We start from the raw sequence: 23,083 nt of genomic DNA on the forward strand, positions 1-23,083 counted from the left end.
GGGAGGGGACCCGGGGGGACATGGAGGAAGGTGGCGCTCTGAGAACCCCGGGATGGAGGAGTCTCCAAAGGCAGGCACAGCCGCCTCCTGCGGCTCTTCCGGGGGGTGCAGGCTTAGCGCCCCGCGTCCTGTGTCCTCCTGGGCGCGGGGAAGAAGCACCTGCCAGAGCCGGAGGGACGTCGCGGGGACCACCCGCCGCCTGGGGGTGGGGCTGACGCCCCAGTGCGGGCTGCGCAGTCTGAGGGCGTCCGGGAGAGGAGAGCGGCGTGCGCCGCCGGCCGAGCCGGAGGTGAGGCGACTCGAGCGGGCGGCTGGGCCCGGGTGGGGGTGCGGCGACGCGGGGCGGGCGTGCGGCGGAGGTGAGGCGACTCGAGCCGGCGGCTGGGGCCAGGTAGGGGGGCGGGCGGCGCAGGGCGGGCGGCGGAGGCGAGGAGACGCGGGCCTGCGCGGGGGGCCGGGGAAAGCGAGGGGCAGCGCGGGTGCGGCGGGCGGGCGGCGGAGGCGAGGAGACGCGGGCCTGCGCTGGGGGCCGGGGGAAGCGAGGGGCAGCGCGGGTCCGGCGGCGTGGGGCGGGCGGAGGCGAGGAGACGCGGGCCTGCGCGGGGGGCCGGGGAAAGCGAGGGGCAGCGCGGGCGCGGCGGCGCGGGCCGGCGAAGTGGCGGGCGGCCCCAGGGCGGAGGGGAGGCGCCGAGTTTCTGTGCGGGCGGCGCCGGCGGCCGGGGCGCGTCTGGAGCCGGGCGGGTGCTCGCTGCTGTGAGGCGCCCGTTAATCCCAGGAGGGGACGGGGAAGGGCGTGGGGACGAGTCGGTGGGGACAGAAGGCGTCGCGCAGGGGAAGGAGGTGCTGGCCCCGCAGAGACGCGGACACCCGCCTGCCTCTCCGGGCTGAGCGCTTCAGCGAGGGAGGGAGCCTCGTCCGGAGCCCCGCGTCCGTGCGTGCGGCCGGCTCTCCGGGGCCGCTGCTCTGCTCGGGGCCTGCGGGGGGCTGGCCCGGGGCCCGGGGGAGCGCCGCAGGCAGAGGCCGTTCCTCTGAGGAAGGCCGGACGGACGGTGACGGAGCCCAGTGGCGGCGCTGAGGGAGCTCCTGGGGAGCCGGGGGAGACGCTGCGACTGAAGGAGTGAGGTGCGATGTGTGAGATGCACGAGCCTCCTAGTGTTTTGTCACTGGAGGTGGTGAGAGGCCGACATCCGTCACTTACCCAGAGGTGTTCGCACAGGAGCTCGGGCTGTCAGGACAGCAGGGCCGGCAGCGTCCCCGAGTGGAGGGACCCTGATGAGCATTGCCCCTCTTACAGCAAGAGCCCTGGATGGAACAGCCCAGAGCTGCTGCCTCACTGCGCTTTGAGACGGCGGCCGCTGTGTCAGAACCGTCCTGGCTTGTGCTGGGGCGCTGTGATGTCCCTACTTCTGTTCCGTTTGGCGTGTGCTCACCTGCTGAGATGACATTAAAAACCAGCCTTTATCAGAGTGAAGGGATGAAAGGAGATACTCCAGGCAAACAGCAAGCAAAATAATGTGGGTGTAGCCATACTTATATCAGACAAAGAAGACTTCAAGATAAAAAAGATAACAAGAGGGCTGGCCCTGTGGCCAGTGGTTAAGATCCAGCACTCTGTTTCGGTGGCCCAGGGTTTCATCAGTTTGGATCCTGGGCATGGATGTGGCACCACTCATCAGGCCATGCTGAGGTGGTGTCCCATATAGCACAACCAGAGGCACTCACAACTAGAATATACAACTATGTACTGGGGGGCTTTGGAGAGAAGAATAAAAATAAAATTTAAACAAAAAAGATTGGCAACACTTGTTAGCTTAGGTGCCAATCTTAAAAAAAAAAAGATAAGAGACAAAGATGGCCATTATATAATTATAAAAGAGACATTCCACCAAGAAGACATAACACTTATTAGCATATGTGCACCTAACGCAGGAGCACAAAAGTGTATAAAGTAGCTCCTAGCAGACCTAAAGGGAGAACTTGATAGCAACACAATAATAGTAGGGGACCTTAACACTCTGCTTATGTCAGTGGGTAGATCATCCAGACAGAAAGTTGATGAGGACATGGTGGCCTTAAATGAAACACTAGACCAAGTGAACTTAGTAGATATACATGGAACATTCCCTCCCCAAACAGCAGAATACACATTCTTCTCAAATACACGTGGAACATTCTCAAGGATGGACCATATGTTGGGAAACAAAGCAAGCCTCAATAAACTTAAGAAGATTAAAATCGCATCAAGCATGTTTTCCAACCACAATACTATGAAACTAGATATGTGGAGGCTAAGCAACATGCTACTGAACAACTGTTGGATCAATGAAGAAATCAAAGGAGAAATTAGAAAATACTAGAGACAAATGAAAATGAAAACACAACATATGAAAACTTATGGGATACAGCAAAACTAGTATTAAGATGGAAATTTATAGCAATACAGGTCTACTTCAACAAACAAGAAAAATCTCAAATAAGCTTACCCCATACCTGAAAGAATTAGAGAAAGAACAACAAAGCCGAAAGTCATTAGAAGGAAGGAAATAAAAATCAGAGCAGAAATAAATGAAATAGAGACTAAAAAACAATAGAAAGGATTAATGAAACTAAGAGCTCATTCTTTGAAGATGAACAAAATGACAAACCTTTAGCCAGACTCACTAAGAAAAAAAGAGAGAAGACTCAAATAAAGTCAGAAATGGAAGAGGATAAATTACAATGGGCACCACAGAAATACAAAGGATTATAAGAGAATAGTATGAAAAGCTATATACCACCAAACTGGATAACCTAGAAGAAATGGATAAGTTCTTAGAATCATAAACTTCCCAAACTGAATCAAGAAGAAATAGAGAACATGAATAGTCCAAACACAAGCAGAGATCAAAATAGTAATTAAAAACCTCCCCAAAAACAAAAGTCCAGGACCAGATGGCTTCTCTAATGAATTCTACCAAACATTCAAAGATTTAATTCCTATCCTTCTCAAACTATTCTGAAAAATTAAAGAGGATGGTAAGCTTCCTAACTTGTTCTATGAGGCCTATATTATCCTGATACCAAAACCAGACAAGGACAACACAAAAAAGGAATATTACAGGCCAATATCGCTGATGAACATAGATGCAAAAATCCTCAACAAAATATTAGCAAATACAACAATACGTGAAAAGGTTTGTACACCAGGATCAAGTAGGATTTATTCCAGGGATGCAAGGATGGTTCAACATCTGCAAATCAATCAGCGTGATACACCACATTAACAAAATGAAGAATAAAAGTCACATGATCATTTCAATAGACAGAAAACATTTGACAATCCAACATCCATTTATGATAAAAACTCTAAAAAAAAATGGGTATAGAAGGAAAGTACCTCAACATAATAGAGGCTATATATGACAAACCCACAGCCAACATCATACTCAATGGATAAAAACTGAAAGCCATTCCTCTGAGAACAGGAACAAGACAAGAATGCCCCCTCTTGCCACTCATATTCAATATAGTATTGGAAATTTTAGCCAGAGCAATTAGGCAAGAAAAAGAAATAAAATGTATCTAAATTGGAAAGGAAGAATTGCAACTCTCACTATTTGCAGATGACATGATGCTATATATACATAAAATCCTAAAGAATCCACCAAAAAGCTATTAGAAATAAACAAATACAGTAAAGTTGCAGGATACAAAATCAACATACAAAAGTAGCAAACTAGCAGAAAGAGAAGTCAAGAATACAATCTCATTTACAATTGCAACAAAAAGTACAAAATAGGTTATCTAGGAATAAATTTAAAAAGGTGAAAGATCTATGCACTAAAAACTATAAGTCATTATTCAAAGAAATCAAAGAAGACATAAAGAAATGGAAAGATATTCTATGCTTATGGATTGGAAGAATAAACATACTCAAAATGCCCTTATTACCTAAAGCAATCTACAGATTCAGTGCAATCCCAATCAGAATGCTGATGACAGCCTTCACAGAAGTAGAACAAAGAATCCTAAAATTGATATGGAACAACAAAAGAGCCTGAATAGCCAAAACAATCCTGAGAAAAAAGAACAAAGTTGGAGGTATCACAGTCCCTGAATTCAAATTATACTACAAAGCTGTAGTAATGAAAGCAGTATGGTGCTGGCACAAACACACACACACATCAATGGAACAGAATTGAAAGCCCAGAAATAAAACCACACATCTCTGGACAGGTAATCTTCAACAAAGGAGCCAAGAACCTATAATGGAGAAAGGAAAGTCTCTTCAATAAATGGTGTTGGGAAAACTGGACAGCCACATGCAAAAGAATGAAAGTAGACCATTATCTTACACCATACACAAAAATTAACTCAAAATGGATTAAAGACTTGAAGGTGAGACATGAAACCATAAAACTCTTAGAAGAAAATATAGGTAGTAGACTTTTTGACATCGGTCTTAGAAAGATCTTTTCAAATACAATGTCTACTCAGGCAAGGGAAACAAAGAAAAAAAATAAACAAATGGGACTTCATCAGACTAAAGTGCTTCTACAAGGCCAGGGAAACCAGGAACAAAACAAAAAGACCAGGGCCAGCCCAGTGGTGTAGTGGTTAAGTTCACACACTCCACTTCAGTGGCCCATGGTTCACTGGTTCAGATCCCAGGTATGGAACTACACACCACTCATCAAGCCACACTGTGGTGGCATCCCAAATACAAAACATAGAGAAAGATTGGCACAGATGTTAGCTCAGGGACAATCTTCCTCAAGCAAAAAGAGGAAGATTGGAGGGGCGGAGCAAAATGGCGGGGTGAGCTGACCTGGGATTCTCTCCCCTCCAAAATACAACAAAAGATTGGAAGAACTGAATTTCAGAGAATAAACATAATACCAGCTCATTAGAGACCTACAATACCAAGAAGGCGGAGATCATAAACCCTGCTTACACCCTCGGAGGCACTGGAACAGTAGGAGAGAACATCGCTCCCTCCCCTAGAGTCTGCGATCGCTGCAGCGCGGGTCGGGAAGGAGCGGGGGAGGGGCCGCGCAACCGGGGATCATCCAGGACTCCTGCCGCTGATTCAGTGGAGACCCGCTTCTGTCTGCGGGGACCCCATAAATCAAGGGCCTTGGGAGACCAGAGAACAGAACTGATCTGAACCCAGACCGGCGCGTGTGAGTAACAGCCACACCCCTCCCCCCCCCCCCCCCCCCCCCCCGCAAAGCCAGTGGGCGCAGCCATCTTGCCCCAAGGCGGAGAGCTCATAACACGCGGCTCTCGACCCCCATCTAGTGGCGACAGGCTGTAACTGCAACTGAATTCTACCACCATGTGAAAAAACCACTCCTCTTCCATCCAGCAGTTTATAAAAACCCCAGACCAGAAGGAAAACAATAAAAACCTAGAATTAAGTCCTGAGGACTTGGAATTAGGTAAACTAAGTGATAATGAATTCAGAGCAGCTATAATCAAAAAACTCAATGAGGTAGAGAGAAAGATAGAGAAACAAGCCGAGTTCTGGAGTTACTTCACAAAAGAGATTGAAATCATAAAGAAGAATCAAACAGAATTACTTGAGATGAAAAACACAATGGACCAGATAAAACAGAATATGGATTCCCTGAATGCCCGTGTAGACAACATAGAGGAGAAAATTAGCATAATCGAAGATAGGCTGAATGGCGCCAGACAGAGGAAGAAAGAGAACTAAGAATTTAAAAAAATGAGGAAAATCTCCGAGAGATAATGGATTCAATGAGGAGTAAGAACATAAGGATCGTAGGAATTCCCGAGAATATGGAAAAGGAAAATGGAGCAGAAAGTGTGCTTAACAAAATTATTGAAGAGAACTTCCCAAATCTAGGGATCGATGGAGAAATGTGTGTAGAGGAGGGTTTTAGATCTCCTAGATTTGTCAATGTAAAAAGAGCTACCCCACGGCACATAGTAGTAAAGTTGGCAAAAAGGAAAGATAAGGAAAGAATACTCAGGGAAGTAAGAAAAAAAAAGAGAATAACCTATAAAGGAGCCCCTATCAGACTGTCAGTGGATTTCTCTACAGAAACCCTACAAGCTAGGAGAGAATGGAGTGACATATTCAAAGCTTTAAAGGATAAAAATCTTCAGCCAAGAATACTCTATCCAGCAAGAATTTCCTTCAGATATGAGGGAGAAATTAAATCTTTTTCAGACAAACAGAAGTTAAGGGAATTTGTAACTAAAAGCCCTCCATTACAAGAAATCCTCAAGAAGGCTCTCATACCTGAAAAAAGAAAAAAGGGAGAAAGGGGACACAATCCACAGACTAGGGAGACTGATGGATAGAACCAGAACAGGATAGCAAATATTCACTTGTAGCATTAGGGTAAAGGTAAGGAAACTACCAAAACAAGGACGATCTTAGCACTCTAACTACCAATTAATAAGACGAGTTGGAATAAAAAATGAAAATAATTATTTAGGAGGGGAAGAGCAAAGGGTCTAAATCAGTATTGGTCAAGTAAGTAAGAGACCACCAGAGAATAGACTATATTATACACGAGATTCTAAATACAAACTTCAAGGTAGACACTAAAATAAAGTACAGAACAGAGTCACAAATCATAAATAAGGAAAAATCTAAGAAACCCAGCATAAGAAATTGCAGTATTAAATGGGTAGTCTAAAGCAAACAGGAAAAGAAACACAGGAAAACAAGATAATGAGCGACAGATTAACAGCACTAAGTCCACATGCATCAATAATCACTCTCAACGTGAACGGATTGAACTCTCCAATAAAAAGACACAGAGTGGCAAAATGGATTAAAGAACATGATCCAACAATTTTTTGCCTCCAGGAAACACACCTCAGCCCCAAGGACAAACACAGACTCAGGGTGAAGGGGTGGAGGACAATACTTCAAGCAAATAGCAAGGAAAAAAAGGCAGGTGTTGCAATTCTCGTATCAGACCAAGTGGATTTCAAAATAAGACAGGTAAAGAGAGACACAGAGGGACAATATATAATGATCAAAGGGACACTTCATCAAGAAGAAATAACGCTTATAAATATCTATGCGCCCAACACAGGAGCACCAAGATTCATAAAGCAACTATTAACAGACCTAAAGGAAGATGTTAAAAACAACACAATAATAGTAGGGGACCTCAACACCCCACTCACATCAATGGATAGATCATCCAGACAGAAAATCAACAAGGAAATAGTGAAGCTAAATGAAAAACTAAAATAATTGGACTTAATAGAGATATATAGATCACTTCACCCTGAAAGAGCTGAATACACATTCTTCTCAAGTGCACACGGAACATTCTCAAGGATAGACCATATGTTGGGAAACAAGGCAAGCCTCTACAAATTTAAAAAAATTGAAATAATAACGAGCATCTTCTCAGATCATAGCGCTATAAGGCTAGAAATTAATTACAAGAAAAATGCTGAGAAAGGCACAAAGATGTGGAGACTAAACAACACACTACTGAACAAGCAATGGATCATTGAAGAAGTTAAAGAAGAAATTAAAAAAATACCTGGAAACAAATGAAAATGATAGCATGCCATACCAACTCATATGGGATGCTGCAAAAGCTGTATTAAAAGGAAAATTCATCGCAATACAGGCACATCTTAACAAACAAGAAAAATCCCAAATAAGCAACCTTAAAGCACACGTAACTGAACTAGAGAAAAAAGAACAAATGAAGCCCAAAGTCAGCAGAAGGAGAGAATTAATAAAAATCAGAGCAGAAATAAATACTATTGAAACGAAAAAGGCAGTAGAAAGGATCAATGAGACAAAGAGCTGGTTTTTTGAGAAGATAAATAAAATTGACAAACCACTAGCCAGACTTACAAAGAAAAAAAGGGAGAAAGCTCAAATAAACAAAATCAGAAATGAGCGAGGAGAAATAACAACAGACACTGCAGAAATACAACAAATTATAAGAGAATACTACAAAAAACTATATGCCAACAGAATGGAAATGGATAAATTCTTGGACTCCTACAATCTCCCAAAGCTCACTCAAGAAGAGGCAGACAATTTGAACAGACCAATCACAAGGAAAGAGATTGAAACAACAATCAAAAACATCCCAAAGAATAAAACCCCAGGACCAGAAGGCTTTCCTGGGGAATTCTACCAAACTTTCAGAGAGGATTTAATACCTATCCTTTTCAAGCTATTCCAAAAAATTAGGGAAGATGGAACACTTCCTAACACATTCTATGAGGCCAACATCATGCTGATCCCAAAACCTGACAAGGACACCACGAAAAAAGAGAACTACAGGCCAATATCACTGATGAACATAGATGCAAACATTCTAAACAAAATTTTGGCAACCAGAATTCAGCAATTCCTCAAAAGAATCATACATCATGATCAGGTGGGATTCATACCAGGGACACAGGGATGGTTCAACATCTGCAAATCAATTAACGTGATACACCACATCAACAAACTGAGGAATAAAAACCACATGATCATCTCAATAGATGCAGAGAAGGCATTTGACAAGATCCAACAGCCATTTATGATAAAAACTCTGAACAAAATGGGCATAGTAGGAAACTACCTCAACATAATGAAGGCCATATATGACAAACCCATAGCCAACATCATACTCAATGGGCAAAAACTGAACGCCATCCCCCTGAAAACAGGAACGAGACAAAGATGCCCTCTATCACCACTCTTATTTAACATAGTACTGGAGGTCCTGGCCAGAGCAATCAGGCAAGAAAAAGGAATAAAAGGAATCCAACTAGGGAGGGAAGAAGTGAAACTCTCGCTGTTTGCAGACGACGTGATCTTATATATAGAAAACCCCAAAGAATCCATTGGACAACTGTTAGAAGTAATCAACAACTACAGCAAAGTTGCAGGGTATAAAATCAATTTGCATAAATCAGTAGTATTTCTATACTCCAGTAATGAACCAACAGAAAAAGAACTCAAGAATACAATACCATTCACAATCACAACAAAAAGAATAAAATACCTTGGGGTAAATTTAACTAAGGAAGTGAAGGACCTATATAATGAAAATTACAAGGCCTTTCTGAGAGAATTGGATGACGACATAAGGAGATGGAAAGACATTCCATGTACATGGATTGGAAGAATAAACATAGTTAAAATGTCCGTTCTACCTAAAGCAATCTACAGATTCAACGCCATCCCAATCAGAATCCCAATGACATTCTTTACAGAATTAGAACAAAGAATCCTAAAATTCATATGGGGCAACAAAAGACCCCGAATTTCTAAAGCAATCCTGAGAAAAAAGAACAAAACGGGAGGCATCACAATCCCTGACTCCAAAACATACTACAAAGCTACAGTAATCAAAACAGCATGGTACTGGTACAAAAACAGGTGCACAGATCAATGGAACAGAATCGAAAGCCCAGAAATAAAACCATACATCTATGGACAGCTTATCTTTGACAAAGGAGCTGAGGGCATACAATGGAGAAAAGAAAGTCTTTTCAACAAATGGTGCTGGGAAAACTGGAAAGCCACATGTAAAAGAATGAAAATTGACCACACTTTTTCACCATTCACCAAAATAAACTCAAAATGGATCAAAGACCTAAAGGTGAGACCTGAAACCATAAGGCTTCTGGAAGAAAACGTAGGCAGTACACTCTTTGACATCAGTATTAAAAGGATCTTTTCGGACACCATGCCTTCTCAGAGAAGGGAAACAATAGAAAGAATAAACAAATGGGACTTCATCAGATTAAAGAGCTTCTTCAAGGCAAATGAAAACAGGATTGAAACAAAAAAACAACCCACTAACTGGGAAAAAATATTTGCAAGTCATATATTTGACAAAGGCTTAATATCCATAATATATAAAGAACTCTCGCAACTCAACAACAAAACATCAAACAACCCAATCAAAAAATGGGCTGGAGACATGAACAGACATTTCTCCAAAGAAGATATATGGATGGCCAATAGGCACATGAAAAGATGCTCATCATCGCTGATCATCAGGGAAATGCAAATCAAAACTACACTAAGATATCACCTTACACCCGTTAGAATGACAAAAATATCTAAAACTAATAGCAACAAATGTTGGAGAGGTTGCGGAGAAAAAGGAACCCTCATACACTGCTGGTGGGAATGCAAACTGGTGCAGCCACTATGGAAAACAGTATGGAGATTCCTCAAAAAATTAAAAATAGAACTACCATATGATCCAGCCATCCCACCACTGGGTATTTATCCAAAGAACTTGAAAGCAACAATTCAAAGAGATTTATTCACCCCTATCAGCAATCCCAAAAGTCCTATGTACCCCAATGTTTATTGCAGCACTGTTTACAATAGCCAAGACATGGAAGCAACCCAAGTGCCCATCAACTGATGAATGGATGAAGAAGATGTGGTATATATATACAATGGAATACTACTCAGCCATAAAAAAGATAAAATCACCCTATTTGCAACAACATGGATGGACCTTGAGGGGGTTCTGTTAAGCAAAATGAGCCAGACAGAGAAAGACAGACACTGTATGATTTCACTCGTATGTGGAAGATAAGTACATGAACAAAAAGATTAGTGGTTACCAGAGGGGAAAGTAGGCATAAGGGGTAAAGGGGCACATATGTATGGTGACTGACAAATAATAATGTACAACTGAAATTTCACAATATTATAAACTGTTATGACCTCAATAAAATTTTTTAAAACTTATTAAGTTGAATAAAAAGCATTTTCTACTCTATTGTAAGGTTCTAACAAAAAGAAAGAAAAAAGAATGACAATCTGGAGATAAAATAGGGAAATCAGATGGTGACTAAACTGTATACAAATTAACAAAAATTGTCTTCAAACAAACCCAATTCACAAGGGTAATACCTGTCCCTTTCATTTTATTTGTCCAAACTTAACTTTTTAACACACTTCCTCAGGAAATCTGATGCATTCAATTTGGTCAACAATAGCAGCACTCCTTCCATTTTCTGTCCTAATTCCTTTGCCACCTGGTGTTAGTCATTTTTCTAGGGAGAAAGCTCCAGTTGCTCTCTCCTCTCCTCACGGGCTTCTATGCAGAAGACGGCACATGTGAACACTGTAGCTCTCCTTGGAGAATGCGTGAAGAAAATGCCACCAACTGCCACTCTTGTGAAGGAGGCCTTGCCCTGGACCAGGGAGCATACCAAGAAACCTGCTCCAAGAGGCATGTGGCTGTGAGGGGTGTGTGCAAGTGTTTCCCAGAGATGCACCAGGACTGCACCCATGAGAAAACATGCAGAGGTACCTGGGAGTATCCCCAGTGAGAGTGTGGCTCTGCTGAGCCTCCCCAGCTGGGAGCCGACTATCTGAGTTTAGGGTATCCCCCCAGAACTGGGGGAACCAGTCTCCCTCCCTTTACTGAAATGTATCTATCTCTGTGCACATCATTTAGGAAACAGGGTGAGATAAAGCCTTTCCATTATGGATTCTGCAAGCTAAGACAGACAAGAGACCCATTTTGCATGATTTCTTTCGCACCCATGTACTGAGCACTAAGGGTGAGCCAAGCTGTATCCCAGTTCTGGACATACAGATAAGAACCCAAAGTTCTCGCCTCTTTAAGCATAAAATCTTATAAGAGAAACTGATATTAATGAAACAGAGGTTGCTAGTGTATTGCAACTGTTATGAAAGATACAAAGGGAAAGTTCAGGCAACTATAAGACTCTGAGAATAACACTCTGGGTAGGAATTTTTTCTCTGGAATTATCTTCCAAGAAAGGCTGTCTTTCTAATTTCCTCTCCAGAATAAGACAGACTCATTTCACTGGCACTGTCCTATCCAAAGGAATCTCTTGGTGTAACCTAAAGTGTTTTCCCGAATTCCCCCAAATAAGAGAATGAATGAACACAAATAGACCCGCAATGTATTCTTCATACTGATTAACCATGTATATTTCATTGGTCTATCCTATCAGTGAATGAAGAGTTAGCCAATCCAAGAATTCCTAAACTGCTTTCTATATTGAATAGAGCCTGAGGTCCTCGATACAATTTTAAAAATCTGTTAATGCCTTCCGGGTTTTCCAAACAAGACCTCCAGCATCTCAACCATGACTTGTCTGCCACAGCACTACAGTTTTTTGCACCTCCAAGGGGCAGGTTATTTCAGGATGTAAACCCAGCATCATCTAATTGGGTCACCGTATGTGGTCTCTTCTCCCTGGCCGGGCTTGTGAGATGTGGAGGTGGGGATGGGGCAAATGTACCCTCAGGTCAAATGAGCCAAAGTGATAGGGTCAGGCTAGCCCACTGCAAAAGGAATGACTTTCTGCTGTCCCCCTGGGGGTCACTTGCTGCTTCCCCTTTCCCCCAGAGTACATGCCTGAGTCCTTCCTGTAAGGAGATATGTGCCATTAGTGTTGTCCCTGCCACTTCTACAAACATGCACGCCAGTGTGTCCCCTGCCACGAAGACTGTCTGGAGTGCAGTGGCCCCTTAGCAGATGACTTTGACCTCTGCGCTGAGACGACCTTGGTTCTCTACGAATACTGTTTGGACGAGTGTCCAGCGGGAATTTACTATGAAAAAGAGAGTAAGGATTGCAAAGGTAAAGACTTCCAGGTGCATGGCCGAGCTCTGCATCCCAGGGAGCCTAATGGGATTATGGGGTTTCTGTGAGACAAAGTAGGTTCTGGGGTTTACACAGTTCTGGCCCCAGAGCTGTCCTCCCATCCCTTTCCCTCCTGCTCAAGGAAGCATGTGTTGAATCTGCTGTGATTTATTATTTATTTTTAAAATGGATCCTTCGATTGTGTAACTTTTATTAGCAATGACTCATGTTGACCTTCCTCACAACAGAGGCTGACCAAAAAGGATTCTCATGTGAAGATTTACAACAGAGATGATGAGCCTTCAAAAGTCACCCAACACAGAAAATTTTTCTTAAAATTTTAAACCACTGTAGGTTTATAGCAGCATAAGGAAAGCTGTGCCACAGAGGATTTTCTTGATGCCTCTTGTCTCCCTTCACTGTTTGCCTCCCTAAAGCTCCATCCTTGCCTCCTCGTCACCTTCAGCTCCTCCTACCCTGGGTCCCTAGTCCGTCTCCCACTTGGCACTTCAATCCCTACACGTTCAAGAAAGGATCTGCTGTGATTTATGCCTCCTTATGTTTTAACTGGGCATGAATTCCTTGCCTCATTAGTTAGCAGGGAACAGAAAATTTAACTAAATTGCCCATTACTAGAGGAATTCTCAAGCAAGTGAGTGAAGCATTCTGGGGGAAGGGACTTTTCTTTCCCCACCCCCCAGTTTTATTAAGGTATAATTGACATATAACATTGCTTAAGGTTAAGGTGTACAATGTGATGATTTAGTATATGTGTATGTTGCAAAATGATGACCACAGTAAGGTCAGTTAACACACCCGTCACCTCATATAGTTACCTTTTTTTTGGTAAGAACATTTAAGACCTACTCTCTTAGAAACTTTCACGTGTATGATACTGTACTGTTAACTATAGTCACAAGATTCAGTCCAGCTAGGCAGCCAGCCATAATTTATCCCCTATGTTACCACCAAGCAAACGCTAGATAGATATCCAGAGGCAGGCCCCTAGCCACAGGGAGAGCTAAGGGTGCACTCCCATGGCAGGAGATACCTTGGGCCACTCTTGTCCTAGAACACACTCAGGGAAATGTTTTGACAGGACGTGAAGATGTAGTTTACCCCTGAAGGCTTTCTGCTCTAGCCTTATGGTCCAGATATCCCTTTTTGTGTGTTCTATGTAAAGCACTCTTTAGTGTCAATGTCCTACTCGACTATTTGTGAAAGAACGTGGACTTGAAGACAGCGCCTGTGCCTGTGCAGCAGAAGGGGCCGGAGTGAGCCTGGGAGGCAGGCTGTGGAGCTGGGGGTCAGTTTCCATGAGAAGTTCAGAGACTCGGCCAAAGGCCTGCGGGCCATCTTGCCTGCACTAGGGCGGGAACTGAGCATCGACTTCTAGTCTTTCTCTAGTGTTCAATAACAAAAGTAATTTGCCATACATATTTGGTTTCATTGAGTTTCTCTATTGTTTGCCTGTTTCCATTTTCATTGAATTTTGCTCTAATTTTTATTATTATTTTTTTGTTCTGCTTGCTCTAGGCTTAAATTACTATTCTTTCTCTAGTTTTTGAACATGGAAGTTTCAATTATTAATTTTAGATATTTCTCCCTTTCTAATATTTGCACTTAATGCTATAAATTTTTCTCTAAGCATGGTCTTCACTGCATCCCACACATTTTGACAAGTTGTATTTTCATTTTCATCTAATTAAAAATATTTTGAAAAATTCTCTTGAGATTTCTTTTTTGACCCATGTGTTCTTTAGAAGTATGTTGTTTAATCTCCAAATATTTAGGGATATTCCAGCTATCTTTTTGTTATTTTTAGTTTAATTCCACGGTAGAATATTCCGTATAGTTTCTATTCTTTTAAATTTCTTAAAATGCGTTTAACGGCCCCGAATGTAGTCTCTCTTGATGAATGTTCTGTGAGAGCTTGGAGAGAATGTATATTTTGCAGTTGTTGGGTGGAGTAGTCTGTAAATGTCAATTAGGTCAGGGTGATGGTGCTGTTCAGGTCAACTGTCTTCTGGTTATCTGTCTGCTTGATCTAGCAATTACTGAAAGAGAAGTCTTGAGGTCTCTAACTATAATAGTGGGTTTGTCTATTTCTTTTTAAAATTTCATCAGTTTTTGCTTCATGTTTTTAACACTCCATGATTAAATGTAGAACATTTATGTGTTCTTGGAGAATTGACCTCTTTATCACTGATGATTTTCCTTGTCTGAAGTCTGCTTTGTCTGAAGCTAATATAACTTCTCCAGCTTTCTTTTGATTACTATTAACCTGATATATATTTCTCTATCCCTTTACTTTTAACCTGAGTCTTTATATTTATAGTGGGTTTCTTGTAGACAACATATGGTTGGGTCTTGTTTTTTTATGCACTCTGACAATCTCTGTCTTTTGATTGGTGTATTTACACCATCCATATTTAAAGTGGATTAATATCTGCTACCATGTTTGTAACTGTTTTCTATTCATTGGCTTTATCTTTGTTTCTTTTTCTCACTCTCTTTTTTCCTTTTCTGGTTTTAATCAAGCATTTTATATAATCCTATTTTATCTCCTCTCTTATCCTATCAATCATACTTCTTTTTCAAAACTTTTTGGGCTGGCCCTGTGGCCTAGTGGTTAAGTTCAGCACTCTCTGCTTTGGTGGCCCTGGTTCGGTTCCTGGGCATGGACCTACACCACTCATCAGTGGCCATGTTGTGGTGGTGACCCACATACAAAATAGAGGAAGATTGGCACAGATATTAACTCAGGGCAAATCTTCCTCAAGCAAAAAGAGGAAGATTGGAAACAGATGTTAGCTCAGGGCTAATCTTCCTCAGCGAAAAACACAAAAAAACACAAAAATCCCAAAAAACTGCCCTAGAGTTTTCATTTAAATATTTTAAACTAATATACATTTTAAACTAATGTAAGTCCACTTTCAAATTATACCATACCACTTCATGGATAGTGCAGGCTTTTTTAAAGTGTGATCCTAATTCTTCTCTGTCCTCCTCTGTGACATTACTGTCATTCGTTTCACTTATTTGTATGCTATAATCACTCAATGCATTATTATTATTACTTTAAGCAAATGGTTGGTTATCTTTTAAGTCAATTAAGAATAAGAAAAATAAAATATTTTATTTTACCTTTACTTATTCCTTCTCTGATATTCTTCCTTTCTTTATGTAGATGTCAGTTTCTGACCTATATAATCTTCCTTCTCCCTGAAAGACTTCTTTTAATATTGCTTGCAAAGCAGATATGGCAATGAATTCCCTCTGGTTTTGTTTATCTGAGAGAGTCTTTATTTCTCCTTCCTTATTGAGGAATAAGTTCCCTGGATATACAGTTCTAGGTTGGTGTTTCTTTTCTTTCAACACTTTAGCTATTTGACTCCACTCTCTTTTTGCTTATGTGGTTTCTGACAGACATCCCCTGTAATTCTTATCACTGCTCCTCTATAGGTAAGTTTTTCTTTTTCTCTGGCTTCTTTTAAGATTTTCTTTGTCTTTGATTTTCTGCAGTTTGAATATGATATGCATACATGTAGATTTTTGGCGTTTATCCTAATCAGTGTTCTCTGAGCTTCCTGGATTTGATGGAGTCAAATGGTTTGATGTCTGTCATTAATTTGGGCAATTCTCAGCCATCATTCCTTCAAATAAAGTTCTTGTATTAACTATATTTTCTTTTTTTCTGTGTTCTTGATGTTCTGGCATCTGGGACCTCTCTGACTGGGGAGAGGCTATGCCTCCAAGGGTTAACTAATTCCTAGAGATAGCAAACATCTTGCCCAGGATTCAACTTTTATATGGAAAGCAACCAATCCAGAGCCCATACCCCTCACCTACCTCCTCTTTTGGGCTGTCACCTCAAGGTTGCTATTCTAATAGTAACTTAATCACCTGAGAGCCAGGTACAAGACAACTCAGGACAACCCCTTTGCCAATCCTAAAGTATTCTTACCTTGCCTTACCTGTTTCTTCTCGTGAAAACCACAATAAAGGCTCCTTTTTGTTTTCCACTTGTTCCCTCTGCCTCCTGACTGACTCTGGTGCTTCTCTGTGTGGCCCTCATGGTGTGACATACACTCTCCTTTTGGTAACTATGAGTAACAAACTATCTTTTCATTGACAATTGTCTCCTGATCTGTTGGCCTCACCATACTTGAATAACAATAAAACCTACATTTTAAAACAGTTCTGCTGCATTCTCTCTTCTCCTCCTGACATTTCAATTACACGTGTGTTACACATTTGAAATTGTTCCACATTTCTTAGATAAATCTGTTCTATTTTTTTTTCTCTTTGGACTTAAGTTTGGGAAGTTTCTGTTACCCCATCTTCAAGCTCATTAACTTTTTCCTCAGCCATGTCCAGTCTGCTGATGAGCCCATCAATGGCAGTCTTCATTTCTGTTACAGTGTTTTTGATTTCTAGAATTTCTTTTTGATGCATTCTTAGAGTTTCCAACTCTCTGCTTACATTATCCATTATCCTTCCTTCTGTGTTCAGGTTCCTTTTTCTTAATCTAGGAAATCTGGGAAGTTCTTTCAGCAAGACTCTGGGAATGATAAACTCATTGATAAGTGTTTAAATTAAGCATTTGCTCTTAAATATTTAGGTGGATTTAGGGGCCAGCCCAATGGCACAGCGGTTAAGTTTGCACGTTCTGCTCCGGGGGCCCAGGGTTTGCTGGTTTGGATCCTGGGTGTGGACACAGCACTGCTTGGCAAGCCATGCTGTGGCGGATGTCCCACATATAAAGTAGAGGAGGATGGGCATGGATATTAGCTCAGGGCCAGTCTTCCTCGGCAAAAAGAGGAGGATTGGCAGCAGATGTTAGCTCAGGGCTAATCTTCCTCAAAAAAAAAAAATTTAGGTGGATTTAGAATTCTAAGTTGATAGTTATTTTCTTTTAGCACTTTGAAGATATTGTTCATTGTTTTCTGATTTATATTGTTGCTATTTAGATGTCTCCTCTCATTATAACTAACCTTCCCAATATTCCCTCCTGGTCAAATATTGCTACTCTGACTCCTGCTGCCATCACATTCACATTCTAGCTAGTTGGAATAGATACTTTCTCTTACAATCCATTGACCACACATAGCTATGAGGGCACTGAGAAATGTAACCTTCATTTTGGTAGCCATGTGCCCAGCTATCATTCTAGAGTGGAGGGCGGACTGGTTCATTCCTGGACCCTCAACCCAGTAGGTGCCCGGAAGATGTCTGAAGGTGGGTTTTATTGGCAAGTAATTCTCCTCACTCATCTTTGTCCCTGGTCAGGGCTTGAGGTTGCCTGAGGAGAAGGCCAAGGCAGCAGGCCATCCCCCAAGACAGCTCCCTGCCCCAGGAGTCGTTCCACTTGGCCCTGTGGGGAGGCCAGGCTGCTCCTTCTAGGCTCCACTTCTGCCTGGGTCTCAGTGGGGGCTTCTGCCTATCTCCTGATACTCTGTGTTGTGAGGTCCAAGCCCCGCTCAGAGGGCACTGGGGGAATTCTTTAAGCTCCTCCTGCAGAACTAGAAAAAGAACATTTGCTGAGCACTCTCACATGTTCTCTTCTGAGGGGCAGGTGATTCCTCCATTTGACCTAAGAAGAGACTGAGGCTCAGAGAGTTTAAGTGATTTGGCTAAAGTCGCACAGCTAGAGCCAGAACTCAAACTGAAGTCTCCCAGCTTTCGGCTCTGGACTATATATAAGACTAAACCACTTCTTTCTGGGATAGAGAAAGATGTTTGTGACTTCAAGCAAATGAGGTTGAACTTGTCCCATCACATCTTTTAGGAGTGAATGAGGCAGGCATGTTGCTGGGGGGAGGGTGGCAGGCCCCCAGCCTGTGGGGGAAGCCAGGGATCAAAGTAGTGAGTATTCCTTCAAGCATTTACCAAAGAACCAGGGGGATAGAGGCAAGCTGATTAGAGAAGTGGGTAAGAAAACTACTTTGTGAGAAGACAGAGGTGAGTTTGAGGCCCCTCTAGCTGTGTGAACTTGGGCAAGTGACTCAGTCTCTCTGAGCCTCAGTTTCCGCATCTATGAAATGGAAATAATAGTGCCCACCTCATGAGGTAAAGCTCTTGGCAGAATACCTGGGGCACATGGCAAACCTGCAGTGAACGGTAGCTGTTAGTTGTTTTTGTTATCTTTGTGCCTAGTAGGGGAGACATACACTGATGTACGATGGTTGATGGTTGAGGAAAGGATATGGGAACACGGGAGGGAGGGGAGACGTGTGAGTCAAGTGCTAAGGAGCAGGTGCATCCTGCAGGCAGAGACCTGGGCCAGCATTCCAGATACACGTGCTTGCACCTGCGCATCCTCAGGCTTCATCATCCGCTGTCCAGGGCTGGCCCATCACACACATAGCACAGGTGTGTCCTGCGACATCTGCACAGGCTTGAGCTCAGTCCAGACACCACTCACAGGGGAGTCACTTCCCAGAGTTAGAATTCCCAGGCTGAAGGCAGTGTCTTCTTCCAGCAGAGATAAGCCCGTCCCAAACATTTGGGTCTTGGATTTCAAATAGTTCTCAAGAGCCTCCTTTTTTGAATCTGCCTTCCTTCTTTACTCCCTCCCTTCTTTCCTTGCTTCCTTCCTTCCTCCCTTTCTTCCTTCTTTTCCTCCTTTCTCACTCCCTCTCTCCCTTCCTTTCTCTCTTCCTCCCTCCCTCTCTTCTTTCCATTCTTTCTAGTTGTAAAGGTTAACAACTCACACTTACAGAGATTACTGTTTACAGAGATTGTTGAACACCTGCTAAAGAATAAAACTATAGCTGCAGGTCAGACAACATAGGATGGGATGACCAGCCTGATACAGTTCACAGCTTGAGATTCCACGCCGGCATTTTCAGCCAGGATTCTCCTGGTGTCCTATTGCTAAATGCTTCCACGCTGGCTTCAAACAAAGAGATGGAAGCCACTGTCCAGACACTATTGACGAACAGGTCCTGCCTCTCTGATGCCATGGAATGTGGGTCCAGTGACACTCTGCATTCTTAAAGACTCTTATTATGGAAACTTCCAAACATGCACAAAAGTGGAAAGAAAAACGAACTCTCAAGTATGAAAAACCCAGCTGCTGTCATCAACGCTGGCCAGCTGTGTGTCATCCCTCCCCCTCCCACATTTTCCTCTGATGCTGGAGTGCTTTAAAGCAATCCCAGACACGGTGTCACGTCACTAGTCATCACTCCAGCCTGTATCACCAACAATTGACATTGTTTGTACATAACTTCCATGCTATGCCAGCCAGCAAAAGTAACAGTAGTCCTTCAATAATCTAATATTTAGTCCACATTCAGATTTCCCAGATTGTGTCAGACATCTATTTGCAATTAGTTTGTTAGAAAAGTATTCACAAAATTCTCTTGAATTTCCCCCTCCAGCCCCAGGCAGCTTGGAGGCCTGTCTACCTGCCGTCCATCCCGGGCCCCAAGCTGATCATGCCTCCTGCAGCTCTTATCAGAATTCTTCTGCTCCAAACTATCCAGGGATTCTCATCTTCAACAGGGACGTTCCTAAACTTCATTCGTTCGCATACCGCTTCCAGAACCGTTGCCGCATCTATAACCACCTGTATTATTTGTTTCATCTTTTTCTTTAAGATTTTCTTTTTAATGCATATCTTTACTTAAAATAATTTATTTTGAAAATTTTATGTTGCCACCCAAGATGGAAACCTAGTGCTATCTGCCATAAATTGAAAGTAGCTATTAAAACAACGACAACAACGACAAAACAAACAGGAAAGCAGGGCAATGTTTTTACGATGGAATCTGCTACCATTGCCTGCCGAAGATTCTGAGCCTGGGGTGCACACTCACTTTGTTAAAAGAGAGGGACGAATAAGTGGGCAGGAAGTGTTAAAGATATGTTAGCACCAAACAGACTTTCTTCTAAATTTAATAATGACTAATACGGTTACAAGCACTTTAAGTGAACTAATACGAAAACTCAATAGGGTACATACTATTGTTATCCCCACTCTATGGAAGAGTAAAGTGAAGCTCAGAGAGGTTAAGTAACTTGCCCAAGGTCATGCAGCTAGTCAGTCACAGAACTGGGATTTAATCCCAGGCCGACTGGTTCCAGAGTTGCCACCAGCATGCTATATTTAAGCAGAACGGTCCAGACAGATTGGACACGGAACCTCTTTCTAACTATCCGGTTCAGTGTTGTTGGCACTGGGTTCTCGTGGCAGCTATGATCATCTGCCGAATCACCAAAGATTAATGGGGCTGACTCTGGGACACCCACTCCTGCAGGGTAAACTCTAAACCAACTGCTCCAGCTTTGTTTATTACTCCTCCACTCTCAACTCCTGCTCCAGAAAGGTGACTTCCTTCCTGCATCCACTTGTTCGCCTTCTCCCCCCATGCCATGTGCTCTCACTTTCTCCAGCCCCATCCAGTCCAGCTTCAACTGGGCCTCCTGCTGTCCCCTTGGGAAAGGCACTGAGGGGATCCAGAGAGGAAGACAGCACCTCTCTTCACAGAGCTCCTTCCAGTGGTGGATTCAGATGTAGAAAGACCTGGTTTCAGGGGCCAGCCCCATGACCGAGTGGTTAAGTTCTCGTGCTCTGCTTCAGCAGCCTGGGGTTCACTGGTTCGGATGCTGGGTATGGACCTACACACTGCTCGTCAGGCCATGCTGTGGTGGCATCCCACACAGAAGAGCTAGAGTGACTTACAACTAGGCTACGCAGCTATGTCCTGGGGCTTTGGGGAGAAAAAGAAAAAAAGGAAGACAGGCAGCAGATGTTAGCTCAGGGCCACTCTTCCTCACCCCCCCCCCCCCCCAAAAAAGGGCATACCTAAAAAAAATCATCCCTTATTTTAAAAAAACAAAGACCTGGCTTCAGAGAGGGAATTGTTATGCCCGTTTTCCAGACAGGTCACAGACTAGAATGACAAATAAGAGTCAGATAATCTGTTTGGGGGACAGCAGAAAGAGCAATTAGTCTAATCTTCTCCACCCTTAAGGACTTTTCTCCCACATTACCTCTTTCCTGAAGCTTCCCCTCACTGCCCCAGGCAAGCTCTTCCCTGACTGCTAATGTCCAAAGTTTCGATGTCCTGAGGTGTCTTCTTCACCAGTCACTATCCCGGTCTCTACAAACATCTGTAATCCCCTCCTAGTCCTGGTTTGCTGACTGTCCCATTTTAGCACTCAGAGTCCTCTGTCCCAGGAAACCTTTCAGTCCCAGGCAAACCAGGACAGGTGAACACTATTATCATCCCCATTCCACAAGTGGGGAAACTGAGGCTGCCCTCCCCAAAGGTCACACGGTAAATAACAAGTCTATTTTATATTAAAGACCCTGTCCTGGTTCTTTACCCTGTGCTGCTGATTCAAGGCTTCAAGAACCCTGAGAAAGAGAGGGAGAGAGGGAGAGAGGAAGGAAGGACAAAGAGCAGCCCCTGACATCTGGGAGATGTCCTGGTACTCACAGCTGGGCCGTGCGATTCTCCTGCTGGACATATGCAATTTCACGGAACACTGGCCTCAAACAAGGTCCCTCTGAGACCGTGATAGAGTGAGACAAAGCAAGGCCACTTCGCAACTGTGTCTCAGCCTAAACAAAACAAGGACCTTGTGTCACACACAAAATACCAAGCACACGGGGCTGGCCCCATGGCTGAGTGGTTAAGTCTGCGCGCTCTGCTGCAGGCGGCCCAGTGTTTCGTTGGTTCGAATCCTGGGCGCGGACATGGCACTGCTCATCAAACCACGCTGAGGCAGCATCCCACATGCCACAGCTAGAAGGACCCACAATGAAGAACATACAACTATGTACCGGGGGGCTTTGGGGAGAAAAAGGAAAAAATAAAATCTTTAAAAAAAAAAAAATACCAAGCACACTCTTTCAGCTAGAATCAAGGACTTCTATGTCTTCACCAAGGATAGCTCATCCTTATGCTGGTCTTCCCTCCCTGCGGACAAGATTTATTGAGATTCCCAGTCAGTGCCCTCACTTTCTGACAGCGTGCTGTGGGGACCTGGAAATGGCCACCCCAAGATATGTCTCTTTGGCATGATGATTATTTGAGGCTGGTTCCTTTGCAGGCAGGAAAACAACTGAAAAGTGGAACTTGCTTGCCCTTTGTTAGGAGATATTTACATTGTAAAGGAACTCTCCATCTGTAAAGATATCGCCCTCTCTGTACCAGGAAGGGGAGATGACTTTCTCTCTAGAAACTCTTAATCAATGCCAAAGGCAAGGACTTAAATCTGCATAATAATCTTATTCCTGTTTCTGGTAACCTCCTGTAACTGACTTCCCTCCCCCTCCCAACACTGGCATTTCTTTAAGGATTAAGCATCTTTCCTTAGGCTAGGAACTGATTGCTGCGCTCACCTGTGGTCACCCAGCTCAAGACAATAGACTTGCCTCCTGCTGTGTCCATCAAGTGCTGTGCCAACAGGGCAATCTTGTGACTATTGTGGGAGGGACATTTCAATCACATGTGAAACACCCTGTTTGGGGGTATATAACCACT

At 43.2% G+C, this 23,083-nt stretch overlaps 1 protein-coding gene across 3 annotated transcripts in view; it reads left to right on the plus strand.

Moving 5' to 3' along the window:
• Window positions 1-23,083, plus strand: part of TMEM40 (transmembrane protein 40) — a 65,496-nt gene continuing 42,413 nt past the window's right edge. For 2 of the 3 annotated variants that reach the window (XM_070237244.1, XM_023619941.2), the window contains exon 1: window positions 1-289. The gene's annotated coding sequence lies outside the window, so the exon portion shown is untranslated. The remainder of the gene's footprint in view (window positions 290-23,083) is intronic. The other variant, XM_070237245.1, reaches the window with a different exon arrangement.

Source organism: Equus caballus, chromosome 16, assembly GCF_041296265.1.
Source record: "Equus caballus isolate H_3958 breed thoroughbred chromosome 16, TB-T2T, whole genome shotgun sequence".
NCBI lineage: Eukaryota > Metazoa > Chordata > Mammalia > Perissodactyla > Equidae > Equus > Equus caballus.